General features: G+C 46.2%; 1 pseudogene; it reads right to left on the bottom strand.

Annotated features, from left to right (window-relative positions):
* Positions 1-10,211: 10,211 nt before the first annotated feature.
* LOC115309517 overlaps positions 10,212-20,943 on the bottom strand; it is a 162,816-nt pseudogene continuing 152,084 nt past the window's right edge.

Here is a 20,943-nt window from a genome sequence, read left to right as displayed (position 1 = left end):
GTCATCTGGTAGACACCCTGTAGGATGTACTTAATTAGGCAGTGCAGATTGCATGCCAAGCCTTTGCTGGAATCATTTGTGATGAGTGGGTCGCAGGTACACCGGTCTGCTTGTAGCAGTCTTTTGTCAGCCATTTCATATGTGCTTTTTATGGCAATGGTTATGTTAAACCTTACATGTTAAATGTGAGATGTTAAACGTGACATGAACATAAAACTTGTATTAGTCCGTCGGTTGACATTCAGTTCTTGTTATTTTGATCACTATTGTTACTTAAATCAGCAGGAGCAAGGTATGTTTAATTGTGCATTGCACGCTGTGTTAGGGTTATTTAATGACTATGTCACAGACTAAATAGGTCTATACTAGTGGCAATCTCATTTAGGCATTTACTTGTCTGTTTTTGTTTTTCTGTTCACGTTGTGGTCATCGTGCATCTCAGAATTCTTCTGCTGAACTTTTTATTACCATACAAAATGCATTGGATCAACGAGCTTTGATACTGCATGGCCATTTTTTTTTTTGTGTTTGTTGCTGAAGCTGCATATGTTATATGTGTGTGTGCTCCTTCCATGGAACTTGCTTGAGAATACAAAACCGGCTTTCAATCCAATTGCAGTTGTAATTTCAGTTGTTTGATAAGACTTTTATGCATGCCATAATATGCTTGTCGTTTTTTGTAGGATGTACTCTTTGTGGAATCCTTGATACACGGTGCTTGTGTTCTGTAGTTTTTGTATTATATACGAGGCACAAACTGCCCATCATATTTCTTTTTTTTGCGAAAATAAACTCTGTTGATTACTCCCTGGTGGTGTTCTTCTGGACAGCACAAACCTAATGGGTCTCCTGGCTTTAAAGTCAGTCTTAACCGTATATAAAATGGTCCATTAGTTGTCCGCATTAGCATTCACACATACGTGTGAAGTAATAATAGCTGAAATTCGGCATGCGGGAATAATAGGAAAATCATAAGTCGCGGCAAACCAGATGGCGCAAGCTACCGCCCAACGCACTACACCAAACTAGATATCTATCCATCCGGTAAGTTTTTTTGTTTTTTTTTATTGTGATTTTATTTATTCAGTTTGGGATTACAACGGCCGCCGAGTGCGCTCCCTGCCAGCTAAATGGGCCGCTGGGGCCTATGGAAGTGTCCGCTCTTTACCTTGTGTAGATTAATGGGCTGGAGCTTAGCCCTAATAATGCAAAGTTCAGCGAAAAAAATTTTTCCACGGGTGTTTTTAGGAGAAGCCAGCTTCCAGAGCAGGCTCGATCGAGCTTAGCCCTATTAAGGCAAAGTTCAGCGAAAAATATTTTCCCACGGTGGTTTTTAGGAGAAGCCAGCTTCCAGAGCAGGCTCGATCGAGCTTAGCCATATTAATGCAAAGTTCAGCGAAAAAAATTTTCCCACGGTGGTTTTTAGGAGAAGCCAGCTTCCAGAGCAGGCTCGATCGAGCTTAGCCATATTAATGCAAAGTTCAGGAAAAAAAATTTTCCCACGGTGGTTTTTAGGAGAAGCCAGCTTCCAGAGCAGGCTCGATCGAGCTTAGCCATATTAATGCAAAGTTCAAGGAAAAAAATTTTCCCACGGTGGTTTTTAGGAGAAGCCAGCTTCCAGAGCAGGCTCGATCGAGCTTAGCCATATTAATGCAAAGTTCAGGGAAAAAAATTTTCCCACGGTGGTTTTTAGGAGAAGCCAGCTTCCAGAGCAGGCTCGATCGAGCTTAGCCATATTAATGCAAAGTTCAGCGAAAAAAATTTTCCCACGGTGGTTTTTAGGAGAAGCCAGCTTCCAGAGCAGGCTCGATCGAGCTTAGCCATATTAATGCAAAGTTCAGCGAAAAAAATTTTCCCACGGTGGTTTTTAGGAGAAGCCAGCTTCCAGAGCAGGCTCGATCGAGCTTAGCCATATTAATGCAAAGTTCAGGGAAAAAAATTTTCCCACGGTGGTTTTTAGGAGAAGCCAGCTTCCAGAGCAGGCTCGATCGAGCTTAGCCATATTAATGCAAAGTTCAGCGAAAAAAATTTTCCCACGGTGGTTTTTAGGAGAAGCCAGCTTCCAGAGCAGGCTCGATCGAGCTTAGCCATATTAATGCAAAGTTCAGCGAAAAAAATTTTCCCACGGTGGTTTTTAGGAGAAGCCAGCTTCCGGAGCAGGCTCGATCGAGCTTAGCCATATTAATGCAAAGTTCAGGAAAAAAAATTTTCCCACGGTGGTTTTTAGGAGAAGCCAGCTTCCAGAGCAGGCTCGATCGAGCTTAGCCATATTAATGCAAAGTTCAGCGAAAAAAAATTTTCCCACGGTGGTTTTTAGGAGAAGCCAGCTTCCAGAGCAGGCTCGATCGAGCTTAGCCATATTAATGCAAAGTTCAGCGAAAAAAATTTTCCCACGGTGGTTTTTAGGAGAAGCCAGCTTCCAGAGCAGGCTCGATCGAGCTTAGCCATATTAATGCAAAGTTCAAGGAAAAACATTTTCCCACGGTGGTTTTTAGGAGAAGCCAGCTTCCAGAGCAGGCTCGATCGAGCTTAGCCATATTAATGCAAAGTTCAGGAAAAAAAATTTTCCCACGGTGGTTTTTAGGAGAAGCCAGCTTCCAGAGCAGGCTCGATCGAGCTTAGCCATATTAATGCAAAGTTCAGGAAAAAAAATTTTCCCACGGTGGTTTTTAGGAGAAGCCAGCTTCCAGAGCAGGCTCGATCGAGCTTAGCCATATTAATGCAAAGTTCAGCGAAAAAAATTTTCCCACGGTGGTTTTTAGGAGAAGCCAGCTTCCAGAGCAGGCTCGATCGAGCTTAGCCATATTAATGCAAAGTTCAAGGAAAAAAATTTTCCCACGGTGGTTTTTAGGAGAAGCCAGCTTCCAGAGCAGGCTCGATCGAGCTTAGCCATATTAATGCAAAGTTCAGGAAAAAAAATTTTCCCACGGTGGTTTTTAGGAGAAGCCAGCTTCCAGAGCAGGCTCGATCGAGCTTAGCCATATTAATGCAAAGTTCAGCGAAAAAAATTTTCCCACGGTGGTTTTTAGGAGAAGCCAGCTTCCAGAGCAGGCTCGATCGAGCTTAGCCATATTAATGCAAAGTTCAGGAAAAAAAATTTTCCCACGGTGGTTTTTAGGAGAAGCCAGCTTCCAGAGCAGGCTCGATCGAGCTTAGCCATATTAATGCAAAGTTCAGCGAAAAAAAATTTTCCCACGGTGGTTTTTAGGAGAAGCCAGCTTCCAGAGCAGGCTCGATCGAGCTTAGCCATATTAATGCAAAGTTCAGGGAAAAAAATTTTCCCACGGTGGTTTTTAGGAGAAGCCAGCTTCCAGAGCAGGCTCGATCGAGCTTAGCCATATTAATGCAAAGTTCAGCGAAAAAAATTTTCCCACGGTGGTTTTTAGGAGAAGCCAGCTTCCAGAGCAGGCTCGATCGAGCTTAGCCATATTAATGCAAAGTTCAGCGAAAAAAATTTTCCCACGGTGGTTTTTAGGAGAAGCCAGCTTCCAGAGCAGGCTCGATCGAGCTTAGCCATATTAATGCAAAGTTCAGGAAAAAAAATTTTCCCACGGTGGTTTTTCGGAGAAGCCAGCTTCCAGAGCAGGCTCGATCGAGCTTAGCCATATTAATGCAAAGTTCAGCGAAAAAAAATTTTCCCACGGTGGTTTTTAGGAGAAGCCAGCTTCCAGAGCAGGCTCGATCGAGCTTAGCCATATTAATGCAAAGTTCAGCGAAAAAAATTTTCCCACGGTGGTTTTTAGGAGAAGCCAGCTTCCAGAGCAGGCTCGATCGAGCTTAGCCATATTAATGCAAAGTTCAAGGAAAAAAATTTTCCCACGGTGGTTTTTAGGAGAAGCCAGCTTCCAGAGCAGGCTCGATCGAGCTTAGCCATATTAATGCAAAGTTCAGGAAAAAAAATTTTCCCACGGTGGTTTTTAGGAGAAGCCAGCTTCCAGAGCAGGCTCGATCGAGCTTAGCCATATTAATGCAAAGTTCAGGAAAAAAAATTTTCCCACGGTGGTTTTTAGGAGAAGCCAGCTTCCAGAGCAGGCTCGATCGAGCTTAGCCATATTAATGCAAAGTTCAGCGAAAAAAATTTTCCCACGGTGGTTTTTAGGAGAAGCCAGCTTCCAGAGCAGGCTCGATCGAGCTTAGCCATATTAATGCAAAGTTCAGGAAAAAAAATTTTCCCACGGTGGTTTTTAGGAGAAGCCAGCTTCCAGAGCAGGCTCGATCGAGCTTAGCCATATTAATGCAAAGTTCAGCGAAAAAAAATTTTCCCACGGTGGTTTTTAGGAGAAGCCAGCTTCCAGAGCAGGCTCGATCGAGCTTAGCCATATTAATGCAAAGTTCAGCGAAAAAAATTTTCCCACGGTGGTTTTTAGGAGAAGCCAGCTTCCAGAGCAGGCTCGATCGAGCTTAGCCATATTAATGCAAAGTTCAAGGAAAAAAATTTTCCCACGGTGGTTTTTAGGAGAAGCCAGCTTCCAGAGCAGGCTCGATCGAGCTTAGCCATATTAATGCAAAGTTCAGGAAAAAAAATTTTCCCACGGTGGTTTTTAGGAGAAGCCAGCTTCCAGAGCAGGCTCGATCGAGCTTAGCCATATTAATGCAAAGTTCAGGAAAAAAAATTTTCCCACGGTGGTTTTTAGGAGAAGCCAGCTTCCAGAGCAGGCTCGATCGAGCTTAGCCATATTAATGCAAAGTTCAGCGAAAAAAATTTTCCCACGGTGGTTTTTAGGAGAAGCCAGCTTCCAGAGCAGGCTCGATCGAGCTTAGCCATATTAATGCAAAGTTCAGGAAAAAAAATTTTCCCACGGTGGTTTTTAGGAGAAGCCAGCTTCCAGAGCAGGCTCGATCGAGCTTAGCCATATTAATGCAAAGTTCAAGGAAAAAAATTTTCCCACGGTGGTTTTTAGGAGAAGCCAGCTTCCAGAGCAGGCTCGATCGAGCTTAGCCATATTAATGCAAAGTTCAGGAAAAAAAATTTTCCCACGGTGGTTTTTAGGAGAAGCCAGCTTCCAGAGCAGGCTCGATCGAGCTTAGCCATATTAATGCAAAGTTCAAGGAAAAAAATTTTCCCACGGTGGTTTTTAGGAGAAGCCAGCTTCCAGAGCAGGCTCGATCGAGCTTAGCCATATTAATGCAAAGTTCAGCGAAAAAAATTTTCCCACGGTGGTTTTTAGGAGAAGCCAGCTTCCAGAGCAGGCTCGATCGAGCTTAGCCATATTAATGCAAAGTTCAAGGAAAAAAATTTTCCCACGGTGGTTTTTAGGAGAAGCCAGCTTCCAGAGCAGGCTCGATCGAGCTTAGCCATATTAATGCAAAGTTCAGGGAAAAAAATTTTCCCACGGTGGTTTTTAGGAGAAGCCAGCTTCCAGAGCAGGCTCGATCGAGCTTAGCCATATTAATGCAAAGTTCAGCGAAAAAAATTTTCCCACGGTGGTTTTTAGGAGAAGCCAGCTTCCAGAGCAGGCTCGATCGAGCTTAGCCATATTAATGCAAAGTTCAAGGAAAAAAATTTTCCCACGGTGGTTTTTAGGAGAAGCCAGCTTCCAGAGCAGGCTCGATCGAGCTTAGCCATATTAATGCAAAGTTCAGGGAAAAAAATTTTCCCACGGTGGTTTTTAGGAGAAGCCAGCTTCCAGAGCAGGCTCGATCGAGCTTAGCCATATTAATGCAAAGTTCAAGGAAAAAAATTTTCCCACGGTGGTTTTTAGGAGAAGCCAGCTTCCAGAGCAGGCTCGATCGAGCTTAGCCATATTAATGCAAAGTTCAAGGAAAAAAATTTTCCCACGGTGGTTTTTAGGAGAAGCCAGCTTCCAGAGCAGGCTCGATCGAGCTTAGCCATATTAATGCAAAGTTCAGGGAAAAAAATTTTCCCACGGTGGTTTTTAGGAGAAGCCAGCTTCCAGAGCAGGCTCGATCGAGCTTAGCCATATTAATGCAAAGTTCAGCGAAAAAAATTTTCCCACGGTGGTTTTTAGGAGAAGCCAGCTTCCAGAGCAGGCTCGATCGAGCTTAGCCATATTAATGCAAAGTTCAAGGAAAAAAATTTTCCCACGGTGGTTTTTAGGAGAAGCCAGCTTCCAGAGCAGGCTCGATCGAGCTTAGCCATATTAATGCAAAGTTCAGGGAAAAAAATTTTCCCACGGTGGTTTTTAGGAGAAGCCAGCTTCCAGAGCAGGCTCGATCGAGCTTAGCCATATTAATGCAAAGTTCAGCGAAAAAAATGTTCCCACGGTGGTTTTTAGGAGAAGCCAGCTTCCAGAGCAGGCTCGATCGAGCTTAGCCATATTAATGCAAAGTTCAAGGAAAAAAATTTTCCCACGGTGGTTTTTAGGAGAAGCCAGCTTCCAGAGCAGGCTCGATCGAGCTTAGCCATATTAATGCAAAGTTCAGCGAAAAAAACTTTCCCACGGTGGTTTTTAGGAGAAGCCAGCTTCCAGAGCAGGCTCGATCGAGCTTAGCCATATTAATGCAAAGTTCAGCGAAAAAAATTTTCCCACGGTGGTTTTTAGGAGAAGCCAGCTTCCAGAGCAGGCTCGATCGAGCTTAGCCATATTAATGCAAAGTTCAAGGAAAAAAATTTTCCCACGGTGGTTTTTAGGAGAAGCCAGCTTCCAGAGCAGGCTCGATCGAGCTTAGCCATATTAATGCAAAGTTCAGGGAAAAAAATTTTCCCACGGTGGTTTTTAGGAGAAGCCAGCTTCCAGAGCAGGCTCGATCGAGCTTAGCCATATTAATGCAAAGTTCAGCGAAAAAAATTTTCCCACGGTGGTTTTTAGGAGAAGCCAGCTTCCAGAGCAGGCTCGATCGAGCTTAGCCATATTAATGCAAAGTTCAGCGAAAAAAACTTTCCCACGGTGGTTTTTAGGAGAAGCCAGCTTCCAGAGCAGGCTCGATCGAGCTTAGCCATATTAATGCAAAGTTCAGCGAAAAAAATTTTCCCACGGTGGTATTTAGGAGAAGCCAGCTTCCAGAGCAGGCTCGATCGAGCTTAGCCATATTAATGCAAAGTTCAGGAAAAAAAATTTTCCCACGGTGGTTTTTAGGAGAAGCCAGCTTCCAGAGCAGGCTCGATCGAGCTTAGCCATATTAATGCAAAGTTCAAGGAAAAAACTTTCCCACGGTGGTTTTTAGGAGAAGCCAGCTTCCAGAGCAGGCTCGATCGAGCTTAGCCATATTAATGCAAAGTTCAGCGAAAAAAACTTTCCCACGGTGGTTTTTAGGAGAAGCCAGCTTCCAGAGCAGGCTCGATCGAGCTTAGCCATATTAATGCAAAGTTCAGCGAAAAAAACTTTCCCACGGTGGTTTTTAGGAGAAGCCAGCTTCCAGAGCAGGCTCGATCGAGCTTAGCCATATTAATGCAAAGTTCAGCGAAAAAAATTTTCCCACGGTGGTTTTTAGGAGAAGCCAGCTTCCAGAGCAGGCTCGATCGAGCTTAGCCATATTAATGCAAAGTTCAGGAAAAAAAATTTTCCCACGGTGGTTTTTAGGAGAAGCCAGCTTCCAGAGCAGGCTCGATCGAGCTTAGCCATATTAATGCAAAGTTCTAGGAAAAAAATTTTCCCACGGTGGTTTTTAGGAGAAGCCAGCTTCCAGAGCAGGCTCGATCGAGCTTAGCCATATTAATGCAAAGTTCAGCGAAAAAAATTTTCCCACGGTGGTTTTTAGGAGAAGCCAGCTTCCAGAGCAGGCTCGATCGAGCTTAGCCATATTAATGCAAAGTTCAGCGAAAAAAATTTTCCCACGGTGGTTTTTAGGAGAAGCCAGCTTCCAGAGCAGGCTCGATCGAGCTTAGCCATATTAATGCAAAGTTCAGGGAAAAAAATTTTCCCACGGTGGTTTTTAGGAGAAGCCAGCTTCCAGAGCAGGCTCGATCGAGCTTAGCCATATTAATGCAAAGTTCAGGGAAAAAAATTTTCCCACGGTGGTTTTTAGGAGAAGCCAGCTTCCAGAGCAGGCTCGATCGAGCTTAGCCATATTAATGCAAAGTTCAGCGAAAAAAATGTTCCCACGGTGGTTTTTAGGAGAAGCCAGCTTCCAGAGCAGGCTCGATCGAGCTTAGCCATATTAATGCAAAGTTCAAGGAAAAAAATTTTCCCACGGTGGTTTTTAGGAGAAGCCAGCTTCCAGAGCAGGCTCGATCGAGCTTAGCCATATTAATGCAAAGTTCAGCGAAAAAAACTTTCCCACGGTGGTTTTTAGGAGAAGCCAGCTTCCAGAGCAGGCTCGATCGAGCTTAGCCATATTAATGCAAAGTTCAGCGAAAAAAATTTTCCCACGGTGGTTTTTAGGAGAAGCCAGCTTCCAGAGCAGGCTCGATCGAGCTTAGCCATATTAATGCAAAGTTCAAGGAAAAAAATTTTCCCACGGTGGTTTTTAGGAGAAGCCAGCTTCCAGAGCAGGCTCGATCGAGCTTAGCCATATTAATGCAAAGTTCAGGGAAAAAAATTTTCCCACGGTGGTTTTTAGGAGAAGCCAGCTTCCAGAGCAGGCTCGATCGAGCTTAGCCATATTAATGCAAAGTTCAGCGAAAAAAATTTTCCCACGGTGGTTTTTAGGAGAAGCCAGCTTCCAGAGCAGGCTCGATCGAGCTTAGCCATATTAATGCAAAGTTCAGCGAAAAAAACTTTCCCACGGTGGTTTTTAGGAGAAGCCAGCTTCCAGAGCAGGCTCGATCGAGCTTAGCCATATTAATGCAAAGTTCAGCGAAAAAAATTTTCCCACGGTGGTATTTAGGAGAAGCCAGCTTCCAGAGCAGGCTCGATCGAGCTTAGCCATATTAATGCAAAGTTCAGGAAAAAAAATTTTCCCACGGTGGTTTTTAGGAGAAGCCAGCTTCCAGAGCAGGCTCGATCGAGCTTAGCCATATTAATGCAAAGTTCAAGGAAAAAACTTTCCCACGGTGGTTTTTAGGAGAAGCCAGCTTCCAGAGCAGGCTCGATCGAGCTTAGCCATATTAATGCAAAGTTCAGCGAAAAAAACTTTCCCACGGTGGTTTTTAGGAGAAGCCAGCTTCCAGAGCAGGCTCGATCGAGCTTAGCCATATTAATGCAAAGTTCAGCGAAAAAAACTTTCCCACGGTGGTTTTTAGGAGAAGCCAGCTTCCAGAGCAGGCTCGATCGAGCTTAGCCATATTAATGCAAAGTTCAGCGAAAAAAATTTTCCCACGGTGGTTTTTAGGAGAAGCCAGCTTCCAGAGCAGGCTCGATCGAGCTTAGCCATATTAATGCAAAGTTCAGGAAAAAAAATTTTCCCACGGTGGTTTTTAGGAGAAGCCAGCTTCCAGAGCAGGCTCGATCGAGCTTAGCCATATTAATGCAAAGTTCTAGGAAAAAAATTTTCCCACGGTGGTTTTTAGGAGAAGCCAGCTTCCAGAGCAGGCTCGATCGAGCTTAGCCATATTAATGCAAAGTTCAGCGAAAAAAATTTTCCCACGGTGGTTTTTAGGAGAAGCCAGCTTCCAGAGCAGGCTCGATCGAGCTTAGCCATATTAATGCAAAGTTCAGCGAAAAAAATTTTCCCACGGTGGTTTTTAGGAGAAGCCAGCTTCCAGAGCAGGCTCGATCGAGCTTAGCCATATTAATGCAAAGTTCAGGGAAAAAAATTTTCCCACGGTGGTTTTTAGGAGAAGCCAGCTTCCAGAGCAGGCTCGATCGAGCTTAGCCATATTAATGCAAAGTTCAGGGAAAAAAAAATTCCCACGGTGGTTTTTAGGAGAAGCCAGCTTCCAGAGCAGGCTCGATCGAGCTTAGCCCTATTAAGGCAAAGTTCACAGAAAAATATTTTCCCACGGTTGTTTTTAGGAGAAGCCAGCTTCCAGAGCAGGCTCGAGCTTAGCCCTATTAATGCAAAGTTCAGCGAAAAATATTTTTCTCCAGAGCGTTATGTATATAATTACAATTATGTTTATAATTACAATTATGTAGATAATTACAATAGCTATTTCTTCTTAGCAATGTGAAGGTAGGAAAGTGGAAGAGAGTCAATGATGTGCTCGCTCGAGGTGAGTCTGTCATCGGCTCTTTCAATTAAGACATGCTGTATCAGAGTGCCAGTTACGAGGCTCATTAAAAATAGCCTAATACGCTTGTTTGTCATTTCAACAGGTAGCTATGCCCCCTTCCCCATAGATAACAGGCAGCAATAAAAGTGCACTTAAATAAATGACAATTTCAGCCACTATACAACGGCTGAAAAAGCACAGAACCAGCCATATCCTCGCATCGTCCTTTATTGGGCAATTACGTACAACGTCAATAAGCAAAGGCGGTGTGAGCGAGAGATGCCTTGCTTCGTGCACGGGCCGAGGAGCACGTTCCGGTGAGGCAGGTTCCCATCGGCGAAAAGTTGCGATTGCCGAAGTCTTTAAAAAAACAGCAGGACCCGGGAGACTTGACGTTGGACTGCTGTCGCCAGTCCTGCGGTCGCCTGAAAAAGAGCCGCCACGCTTATGAGCACTGCCACTACCAATGATGCACTGAAACAGAGTGGAATAGAGTGAATAGAGTGCACTGAAACAGAGCTGCACCAATGTGGGCTGCATCAGGATCAGTTTTTCCCATCGTCCTGATGCAACAACTCCAGCAACGCGGTCCTCAAATCTCAGCTCAAATTGCTACATTTTGCTATAGGTGTCGGTGATGCAACTTTCTTCCATTATCTGGAGATAAAGTTACCTGTTAATAACATGTTTTTGTTTTTTTATCTTGAGGTGGCACCAAAAATACCATCTTATTTCCCTAAAACCTTCACATCATGAAAACGATCCACTGCGAACCAGAACCAAGTGTTCTGTCACCACTCGCCACCCCAGGGGGTCAGATAAAGAATACTGTGTTCCCAATTGGCTCTTATCGTTTCGGTCTCCGAGCTGTTCGTTCGTTTAAGGCCTGACCTGATCCCAGCAATCTGAGTCGCAACGAGGGGATTCTAGGGACCAACTAAAGAAACAGCAATCCTGGTACTGATGGAAAAATTGCTCTGTCTGAAGCGGGCCTTGGCAAGCTGCTATGCTTGAGCTTACTACTACTTGGTTAAGCATATCAGACTGAAAGTGTTCTGCACAAGATTTCGTTGATTGACGATTTGTTGATGACTCAACTGCAAAACTATAAAACCAGTCCTCAGGCTGTAGTGTCCACTCGGTTGAACATTAAGATTCCGAGATTTTCGAGAACCGTAGATATACTAGATGTGCATTTTTCCTGACAGTTTTTTTTCGAAATAACAAAGAACATGTTTTCCATACATCGCAAATCGAAAAACCTGAGCCAGTGTCACCGCAGAGATGGCATTAGCATTAGTACTGTGTTCTTATCTACGGCATTAAAATAATTTCACTCGGATGGACGTTTGTAGCTGGCAAATACCGCTTTGTTTGCTTTCAATTTGCTTGAACTCCAGCCGTTTTACTTTACCGTGGCAACAGAACACCCTCGGCTGCTTGACTGGTTGTGAAGCGTGCGGCGAGCTACGTCGTTCAAAGCGGAATTTGCAGAGTTTGTCATCATGTTCGGCCGTCTTCATAACTATTGCGTCGGTGTGTATTGCGGGAAAAAGAAGTGAGGAAACACTAGCAGCTGTAGTCACCGAATTGTGAATGGCAGGGAGATCTTTCGGCTGTCCCGCCTTCAGCGCCAGCATCCTAACTTCGATAACACTTCAGCGTCTCATGAGCGTCGAGTGTGCGCGAGCAGCCAATGTGTGGCAGAGGGCCATGAGCACATGTTGGAGGCCGGGCACTCGAAAGAGACACTCTGCCATACTCGTCCTGTCAGTACAATCACGCACCTCCCAAAGATGGCGGGGAAGATGTTCCAGCCCTCGTCTGTTGCCTCCAGAGCCGCTTCAAGTGCTTGGCAGCGGCGATGATACTGCAATTTGAAATGTTTTTCAGGCATGAAACTAGAAATTTGAACACTGACTCCTCGACCCCAAGACGGCTGCCTTCTCGAATCAAGCGGGTTAACTTTTACAAGCACATAGGAATGAAGACTCATGGGGTGGCTTTAGAAATTAAATGCTAGCTTCTGAAAGATACTTTTCTCGCAAACGGGCTGTAAAGTTCAACAAGGTGCCTCTATGCAACAATGTGCCATCGCATTGAACTGTATTTACAAGTGCTGTAAGCCAGTTGCAATTTGGGGATTTCTCAAATTCCGCAGTACTAATTGCTTCATGACGGAGGCTTAAAGACGGGGACAACTGAACTATGATGTACATATTAAAGATAATCATCGGGAGACCAGGGCCTTAATGGGCAACTTGAGATGATCACAGCCGTCTCCCCACGGCCGTGATCATATTTCACTAGCACGAAATATAATCACAGCCGAAATGTTATGTCGAAGTGAGACCGCATATACTTCACTAAAACCGATTTTCAACATGAGACCAGTTGCTCTTTAGCGGGCGGTAAAGCGGGTTCGCTTTTAGTCAAGGGACAATGGCGCAGCACCCTTGTGATGTCACGTCGCAGTGGAGCTGTGGTTAATTCGTTGTACCGCGTAACGCAGCACCCTTATGACGTCACACCACAGCAGTCCCTCGAGCAGATAGTTTAGGTCTTGTCACAGATGCCCGAACCAAACTTTGAGCTGCGATATTTATAAAACTAAACACAATATTAAAAAAAACAATACAAAGAAACTATCGATACTAATTTAGGGACACTGCTCAGCTGAAAACAGTTGTAATCCCAAATTCAATAATAATGACCATAGTTGCTGTTTAAACGATTTAAACTATATTTTAATTTATGCATTTAAACCTAGTTAAAAAAGCTAATATACTAACAGAATTAAAACGAAAGAGTGAGTAATTGGATCTTCACTAAAATCGAAGCTGCAAAACGTGCAAAGATGGACCATACTTTGTTTCACCTTACAATGAACCGTAGGTGATGATACAAGTCATCGGAGGTCAATCCAATGCCGTGCGTGTCACGTGACCTCCGGGAAGGGTGCAGCAACGCGCAGGGCGCATAGTCACGTGATTTGTTCGCAGCACTGAATTGGCTAGCATGTCTTAGGGCATAGATCCTCAAACTGGGTTACCTAGAGTACCTCATCACAGGTTCCCAGAGCCCCCAAATTTCATGGACCGTCCCTGCCGCTAAGCGTTCTTCCAGCTCAGTCATTATTTCAGCAGTTCGGAGCCATCTATCGATGCATAACTATGTATCAAACGCTTCCTAGTATGTGTACATCATTGTTTAGGTCTCCAGGATTCTGCACTTCTATTTCTTTTAAACCAGCGCCAAAACCGAGATGGGTCACTCGGCTTTCAGTCAAGCCCGATAAGGCCAGATACGAAAGCTTGAAAACTCCGGGTGTATAGTTTCTGCCGCGGTCCATTGTAAGGTGAAATGGAGCATAGCGAGCTCTACTGCGTACGGACAAGAAAGACGATGCTTGGTCGGAGGCCTGGTCGCTCGAGTCCCGGCGAGACGCGGAAGTAATGTACGGTGGTGAAGAGGCTCACCTCGTAAGTGATCTGCCATAGTGAGCACTGCGATGGAGGAAGCATCTCGGGATCGACAGGAAGCGTCAGGTGGCGCTGCGGCCCGCCGACGTCCATCAGCTGGACATGGTTCCCGCTGCAAACCACCCTGGCCCCTGCGCCACGTGCAGAAACGATCGCCTGGCTTAATACAAACAACAAGCGTTTTCTGCAGTCGCGGCATCGGCTGTACCAATTCCGATCCGCACTGGCACGTTTTTTTTTTTTTTATTTTTTTTTTCGGGGGGGGGGGGGGGGGGGGGAGGGGGGAAAGTTTTTTTGCTTGCGTCCTTGGACAGAGGCTCAAAGCGAGCTTGTCACATGAATCTGGACAGCCATTCACACGTTCTGCCGTGCACTGCTGACGTCCTCACGGAAATTGTCTCTGCACGCTGCAACTTGCACACTTTCTCATGCTTTTTTTCATGCCGTGCACGGTATCCGTCCTGTCCTGTTTGGACAGTTCATTAGGTGTTCTGTTAAATGCAGTGAAAGTGTGGTTACACTTGATGGGAATTTCGGTGGGAAATTTAAACATTGATTTCCCCATTAAATATAGCGAAAAAATTAATGTCACGTGGCCTAACATTACATGACGTCAGGTCGCGTGACATCCATATTTTCGCTAAGTTTGGCACGAAAATTATTATGGTGTCATGTAACGTAGTCACGTCATGTGACATAGTCACGTCATCTCACGCTGTCACGTGATGCCAATATCTATGATGAAAGTTGGTGGTTTATAATCGGCTCCAGATCACAAGACTGCTTGGTATGGCTGCTTGCTGAAGGGGTGAACGCAGCTCATTTTTCTCCGCGACTGCTACTGCGTGGTAAGAGAAACTAATGTGGGTCTTTTGGGTTACAAACGCCGAGGAGTAAGTCCAAGCGGTATTCGCCGAAAGTACAAAAATCATTGTGCCAGCCCTTGAGCACGCTAAGACGTACCAGAGTAGAAGCTAGCTTCGAGGTCGCCGCTGCCCAGGAGAGTGCAGAGCGCGTACTCAGCGTACAGGATGATCTTGGGCGTCTTCTGCCGCACCAACGACACAAACCTTGCCGCGCACGGGTACTTCGCCCAGAGCGCCTGGGGCAGGGCGTCCCAGGAGTGCACCGGAGCGCCCTGGGGTGGGGCCGGGGCCACCCCCTAAGTGGAGAGGTGCCAGCCGAGCGGTGGCTTGTAGAAGACCACCCGGGTGCCGTCTGAGGAGACGCGCAGCACCCAGGTCACCTTGTGGTTGCGCGCGCGGAACTCCACACTGACTTGGCCGTCTTCGAGGATGCTCAGCTGCAACGGCATGGCGGGAAGGGCCAAACCTGTACGGCCTGCAACACTACGAGCTAGCCTGTGGATTCCCGAAATGGGTTTACACAAGAGATTCCCCAGTGGACCGTCGTGGACTCCTCGAGCTCCAAGATTTTCTACACTGTCCCTAAACAAAGTGCTTTTCGGACTAAGGGCTGGTTCACACACTTGGCTTACGACAGAGTGGCTTAAAACCTCTCGGGATCTCTTACGACTAGAGGACACACTGACGCATTTCCGTTTACGTCCTAATTTTCGCGTGCATCTTTTTTCTTTTTGGTTTGAACAAGTTCAAATGATGTCATAATGGACCATTTCTCATAGATAGATGGTAGTACATTTGATCTCGCAAACACCGCAAAACGTTCACTGTAGTGAAATGCAATTCCCGAGTTACCTTATCGATGGTGCCAGCACGCCCTCTCGGAGTAAGGGAGCTCTGTGGTAAGCAGGCGGAAATGTGTGAACAAGTGTGTGAACCTCTCTTAAGCCTTATTTCAACAGACCCGAGCCACCGACCCTGAATGCATACAAGCTAAAACACTCCCTAGTATGTGCATTGCTATATACAAGGTCTGCAGGCTTCTGCACCGCTTCACTGATCAATGTCGCGACAGGGACGGGCTCTTCAGCTACCATTCCAGCGGATAAAGGTTGTTTGTAGGGTGCCTCAATGTCCTTCTGTTTAGGGTGATGCCACTCTTTGTAGAGCCCGATGCCGACAGCACGCGCTCACGGGTAAAATACAAAGAAATCAACGAAAACAAAATGTCGCCGTAGCACAGTCAGCGCCACGAGCGCGTGCAGGGACACGTTCTTTCACACGCTTCTGAACAAAAAATAAAAATAAAAGTGTGAGACAAAATGGCCAGATGTTTCCACCCTAATCAAAGCGCACATAAAGGCACCCTAGTTCTTTGTGGTTGGAAAGTTTGAGAATCTCCTTTAGAACGACGTGCGTGCGGGTTTTCAAGATGTAGCATCAGCACAAACCACCAGCCCGACGAGAAGATCAGTGCACAAAGTTTGCCGTGAATGCACGTCTCACTGATTTTACGAGCGCCATCCGTTGCAATCTCGGTCCCGAGAAATTATCGTGCCTATGGCGCCCCGAGTGGGACTTTTGCCACTTCAACTGGGGTCTCGTGGGGTTAGCTCAGAGTGCCGTAGACTGAACTCTTGCAAGGTTATTAAGCGGATGAAGCTACACAGGTCTATACTGCATTTCGTACGGTGCCTTAGGAGTGTGGTCGCGGCTTTAGGGTCGAACGGAGTGTAGCGGCATTCGTCGCGGTAACGGGCGGTTGCATCGCACTCACCCGCATGTTTCGTGCCCAGAGGCTAGCCGGTCGCAAGCCCGTGGTGCTGAGGAAAGCCTTGGGAGGTCCGAGGCTCGAAGGCCTCGGAGGGCATCCCGCCTGGCACATGAAGGCCTGTTCGGGAATGCCTGAGTAGAACGCCGACGAGAGCCTGTCTTAAAACGGCGAAAGGAGAGTGCACCAAGAACAACCACGAAAGAAAGGAGCACGCCTCCAAATCAGCCAAACGGACCAACAAACATTGTTGAACTAGGAGCCAAAATATTAGGCAAAAATAATTTCTTTTCATTAAGTTATTAAATTTACAAGTTCAACTCTTCCCGTTTTTTTTTTTTTTTTTTTTTCAAGCTGAAAGTCTCTACCGGCAACAGTGAAAAAGCAACGCCAGTGGCAGGCACGAGTTTATACTTCTTGGGCAGTCGAGTTTCTTCCTGACTGATTACAAGGTGTTTGATGGTGTCAAAAAAATGCTTTGGAAGCTTGCTCCTGCACCCAAACAGCAGCATGAAACAAATGTGCAGCATTCTGTTCTCTAGAGTGCCTGCTCCACTTGCAAGCCGGCCCATTAGTGATGCCACGGCACTGAAAAGTGTGGCCATATTTGAGTGTTGGTTTCGGCATCACTTTACGTTGGCAATTTCACAATACCTATTCCGAATTTTTTTATACTAAATAGCACGCCAGAAAGAGTAAAGGCCGGGGATTCAGAATATATATGTATTTAATTGGGAGAGCTCCAGAGATCGCCAGGTACCCCTTTAACAAGAGTGCATGTAACATGTGTCGTTTTGCTACTGCTCCAAGAGTCAAAGATGCTATTCGAACACGCATAGTCATGCAATGAGCTCACAGCACATCTCCTGAAGTGTCTTGTTATCATATTTTTCCTCCATTACATTTTTGACAGGTTGGCAGGCACGAGGGCTATTCAGCAAATTCAGCGAAGCATGGAGCTTTACCAAACTTAGACACGAGACGGAGTTGCTTTCAGCATGGAGCCATTTGCACAGGCAACCTGAAAGGGGCCCTGCAATCATATTTAAGCGTCTAACTTTTTTGCGGTTTCGACGTCTCTTGGGGTTCGGGCAAGCCAGCGGGCACGGAGAGAGTAACTAAATATCAGTGCGTCATGTTTTAATCGGAGGACATGGAAACCTCCTCCACCAACGGGGGCAACCCGCGGTGCCGAAAGCGTGCGAATGTTAAGTCTTTGGTCCTGGCCTTACTACTAGTCAGAGCTGCTAAAAGCTTTTTTTTAGTCGCAATACAAAATATAAACGGCGCAAACCATTTCAATTATTTATGAAAGTAGTTGTTGTTTAGCATTTTAGATCAGAAAAGAAACAAACGCAGCTTATAAAGTAGGGAAACAAGAAATGACCTGTCAACATACCTGCCACCAAGCGGTGGAAAAGGGGGCGCATACTAAAGGGGGTAGTGAGATCAGGCACTGACGTGCGGCGAGTGTAGAAAGGTCCCGGATGTATGCGGCGGCGCTGCAGACGTCAGCAGTCGTACACGGGCTCGAGGATCTGACCGGTTCCGAAGGCCTTCGGCGAGCAGGTTTGGCTTGCGATTTGGCCGTTTAGCAGTATGGCAGCCCGAAGTGGCTCCCGTTCTGAACTGATCTTTACCCCGTGTTTGCTGTGGTTTGCGGCCAATAAAGTGTCGTGCCAAATTAGTCTTTAATCGTGCAGCAAATGCAATGCGAGCCGCCCTAATTACCCGCTTCATACAGCCTGTCCGACACGTGCTTTAGTGGCGCCCTCTCGAGCCGTCGACACGGAGTGCGGCAGCCGTGAGCGCTCGCTCAGCTTACTACCCCTTCTCTAGTTTAAGGCCACTCAAGCCATGACCAACGACGTCATGAAGGAGGTTATTTTTTGCTCGTTTTTGTAATTTTAGTTTGTCTATAACTTTTAAAATAAAGCGAAATTCGAGAAAAGACAACTTTCATTAACTCACTACGTTCAGTGCGTTCAGGTTCGGTGCAAATTAAAAACCAGTCAAAAAGTTGTTGCAAGGCCCCTTTAAGGCAAGACTTCATTTTCATTCCATACTTTCGCCTAAATCAGGAATAAAAGTTGAATCGTATCTCGAAACTATTTCAACCTTCCGGTATAAAAATCGGCGAGCTCCTGAAGACAATTTGCTATGAGAAAAGTCCTTGATATAAAATATTTTCAAAATATAACCACCATTTTTTCCCCTATTTATCCAAAAGGAAGTCAATTACTACACTCAGGAGGAATAGACATTTTGTCAAATTCTGGGAACATGGAGACACGTGCTGCCCACGCTCACCTTATCTAAGATCCGAAGCAAATTACTAAAATCGAGCATCGACAAGTGCACGAGCAGGGTGACATTTATATTTTAGATTTTGCCTACAAGAAAGCTATCGCTGCAGACATCAGCACATGTAACTAACTACACTCGCAGCACGGTTCTTCGTCCTCAGCTAATTTAGAAAAAAGTCTATTCAATTGGCGTAGTACACTAAAGGAAGTTCTAAGACAAACGGATGCGTGCGGCCAGACACTTTGAAACCGGGTGGCAGCTTGCGCCCCCTATCTAGTGTGGTGTAAACATGGTCAAAACCGGCGACACCTACGGCGCAGGGGTATCCTCTGCCTCGGATTCATCTGCAACAGCTGAACCAGGAGTAGCCTCGCCTGGTTCGAGAGTCTGGCCGGCACTTCGAAGGAGCAGCCCTGTGTCGGAAGCCGCCCCAGCAGGAATGTGTGCAGCATCACTCCGAGGCTCCAGACATCCGCCTCCAGTCCGTGGGGGTCCCGAGAGGCTACCTCGCTGCGACAGGAAAAACCGACCAAAATAAGTCAAATTCGGGGGACCTACCGTAACATCCCAAGAGATGGCGCACAAAAATCAAAAGCAAATCGAATGAAAATTAGAAGTGGGCTACTTTCGGAGTGAAACCAAAAAAAGTTGGAAAAAAGACGGTGTTTGATTTTGTGACCTGCGAAACTTGCAATCGCAGGGAGAGGCGACGAACCAAAGACGGCTGTCCTTCCCACGCCTTGGAAATTTCAAATTCCAAACATGCATACCTGAAACTGGGCACGCAAACATAGTTTCGTAACAAGTTTTATGTCTATTTCTTTGGAAGCTCAACACGGGGGTAGTGAATATGAAGAATAAAGCAAAATCGGAGGCCGTGTACTTCCTATGCCCTATATCAGCTTGCTTGTCGTCTGCATATTGGTTCATGAGCTCGCTTCCAGGTGGCTTTTTGAATGCAAAACTGCTAAAACCTAATGGCAGCGGCCGGCAATGAGCAAGGTAATCGCAATAATTAATACTTTCAACAAAATGTATGAACAGTGACCACCTGGGAGCAAACTCGCAAACCAGTCTGCAGACGACGAACTTCGGTATGCGGAGGGCAAGTTCGTCTGCTCCTTGCGCAGGGGGTAGCGGTGACGTCAGAACGCCGAGCCCTGATTGGCTTATCGCGACCCCCTATTTGAGCGTCGTCTGCTCCTTTGCAACGTCGTCTGCTCGCAACGTCGTTTGCCTCTGTCTTACCTTTCCAGCGACTTTCGGAAGTGCAGAGGCCAGATTCACGAAACTATCTTACGCCAGAAATGTGTGTAAGACAAAACTTAAGAACAAATTCATATTCACGAAACGAAATTTTCGTAAGCTTTGCGCAGGTTACGACGAAATCCTATGACAGCTCCGAAGGTGTCTTACGCACTTCTTACGATCAAATCAGCATGGCCGACAGCGTCACGGTCGCGACGACCCACGGACGTTTATTTTTCTACGAACGCTTCTCACGCGTCCCGACTTCAAGCAGCAAGAAAAAAGTAAAACGTACTTGAAACAGACCACGACGAACAAGAACGCTGGATCCACTAACAGCCGGGAAAAACTCCAACGGCGACGAATCCACCGAACGCGACCAAGCGAGCACGGCAGTTAGGCCTAGCAGGCACTCGGCGACCGTCTGCCCACGACCGGCTGGCGTGGTGAATGGAATATGCCCCCGCGACCCTTGTGAACCCTTCCTGCATTATACTTTGATCGCTAACCTCAGTTTTAGATTAAGAGGTCAATTTCTTCCTCTTGTTATCTTCTTGCTTCCCGAGGCAACGGTGACTCTCGCCGGTGAAAAAGCGGTGAATCTCCGACAGACGCAGGAAAGGTAAAGCAGCCTACGCTTTGACTAACAGACGGAAAGCAGACGACGTTAACTGCGCCAGCCCGCCGACGCCGTTAAAGAATGAGGGGTCTCGCCGCACACGAAAGGAGGGAAAAAGTATTTGGGAGGGAACTTCCGGAAACTAACACGCTCACCCTCTCGGTTCTTAGCAAACAAACCTCGGCGCCTCGGGACACCTCGCCAGTGAGTCCTTTGACTTCCCTCTTTGATGCGCGTCTGCTAGTTGTTAGACAAACACAACGTACCGCTCGAGTTATTTCGTCTGCTCTCTCTGAAAGGCCAAGTCGAGCTCGATCGACTTCCGAAAGTCGCAGGAAAGGTAAGACAGGCGCAGACGACGTTGCGAGCAGACGACGTTGCAAAGGAGCAGACGACGCTCAGATAGGGGGCCGCGATCAGCCAATCAGGGCTCGGCGTTCTGACGTCACCGCTACTTCCTTTCTCATGCGCAGAAGACGAAAATAAGCCCACTTGCGAGGCGTATAGGGCATAGGGAATGCATGGCCACCGTTTCTGCTCCATTTCTAATATTTAACCGCCTCTGACTAGAACTCTAAAAAAAGATAGACATCAATCTTCTTGCGAAACCATGTGCACTTGTACATTGTTAGGTATGTACGTTTGGAATTCAAATTGTG

Source organism: Ixodes scapularis, unplaced genomic scaffold, assembly GCF_016920785.2.
Source record: "Ixodes scapularis isolate PalLabHiFi unplaced genomic scaffold, ASM1692078v2 PGA_scaffold13__105_contigs__length_92229423, whole genome shotgun sequence".
NCBI lineage: Eukaryota > Metazoa > Arthropoda > Arachnida > Ixodida > Ixodidae > Ixodes > Ixodes scapularis.
The sequence above is the reverse complement of the archived record's forward strand: the minus strand, read 5'-3'. Positions and strand labels throughout refer to the sequence as shown.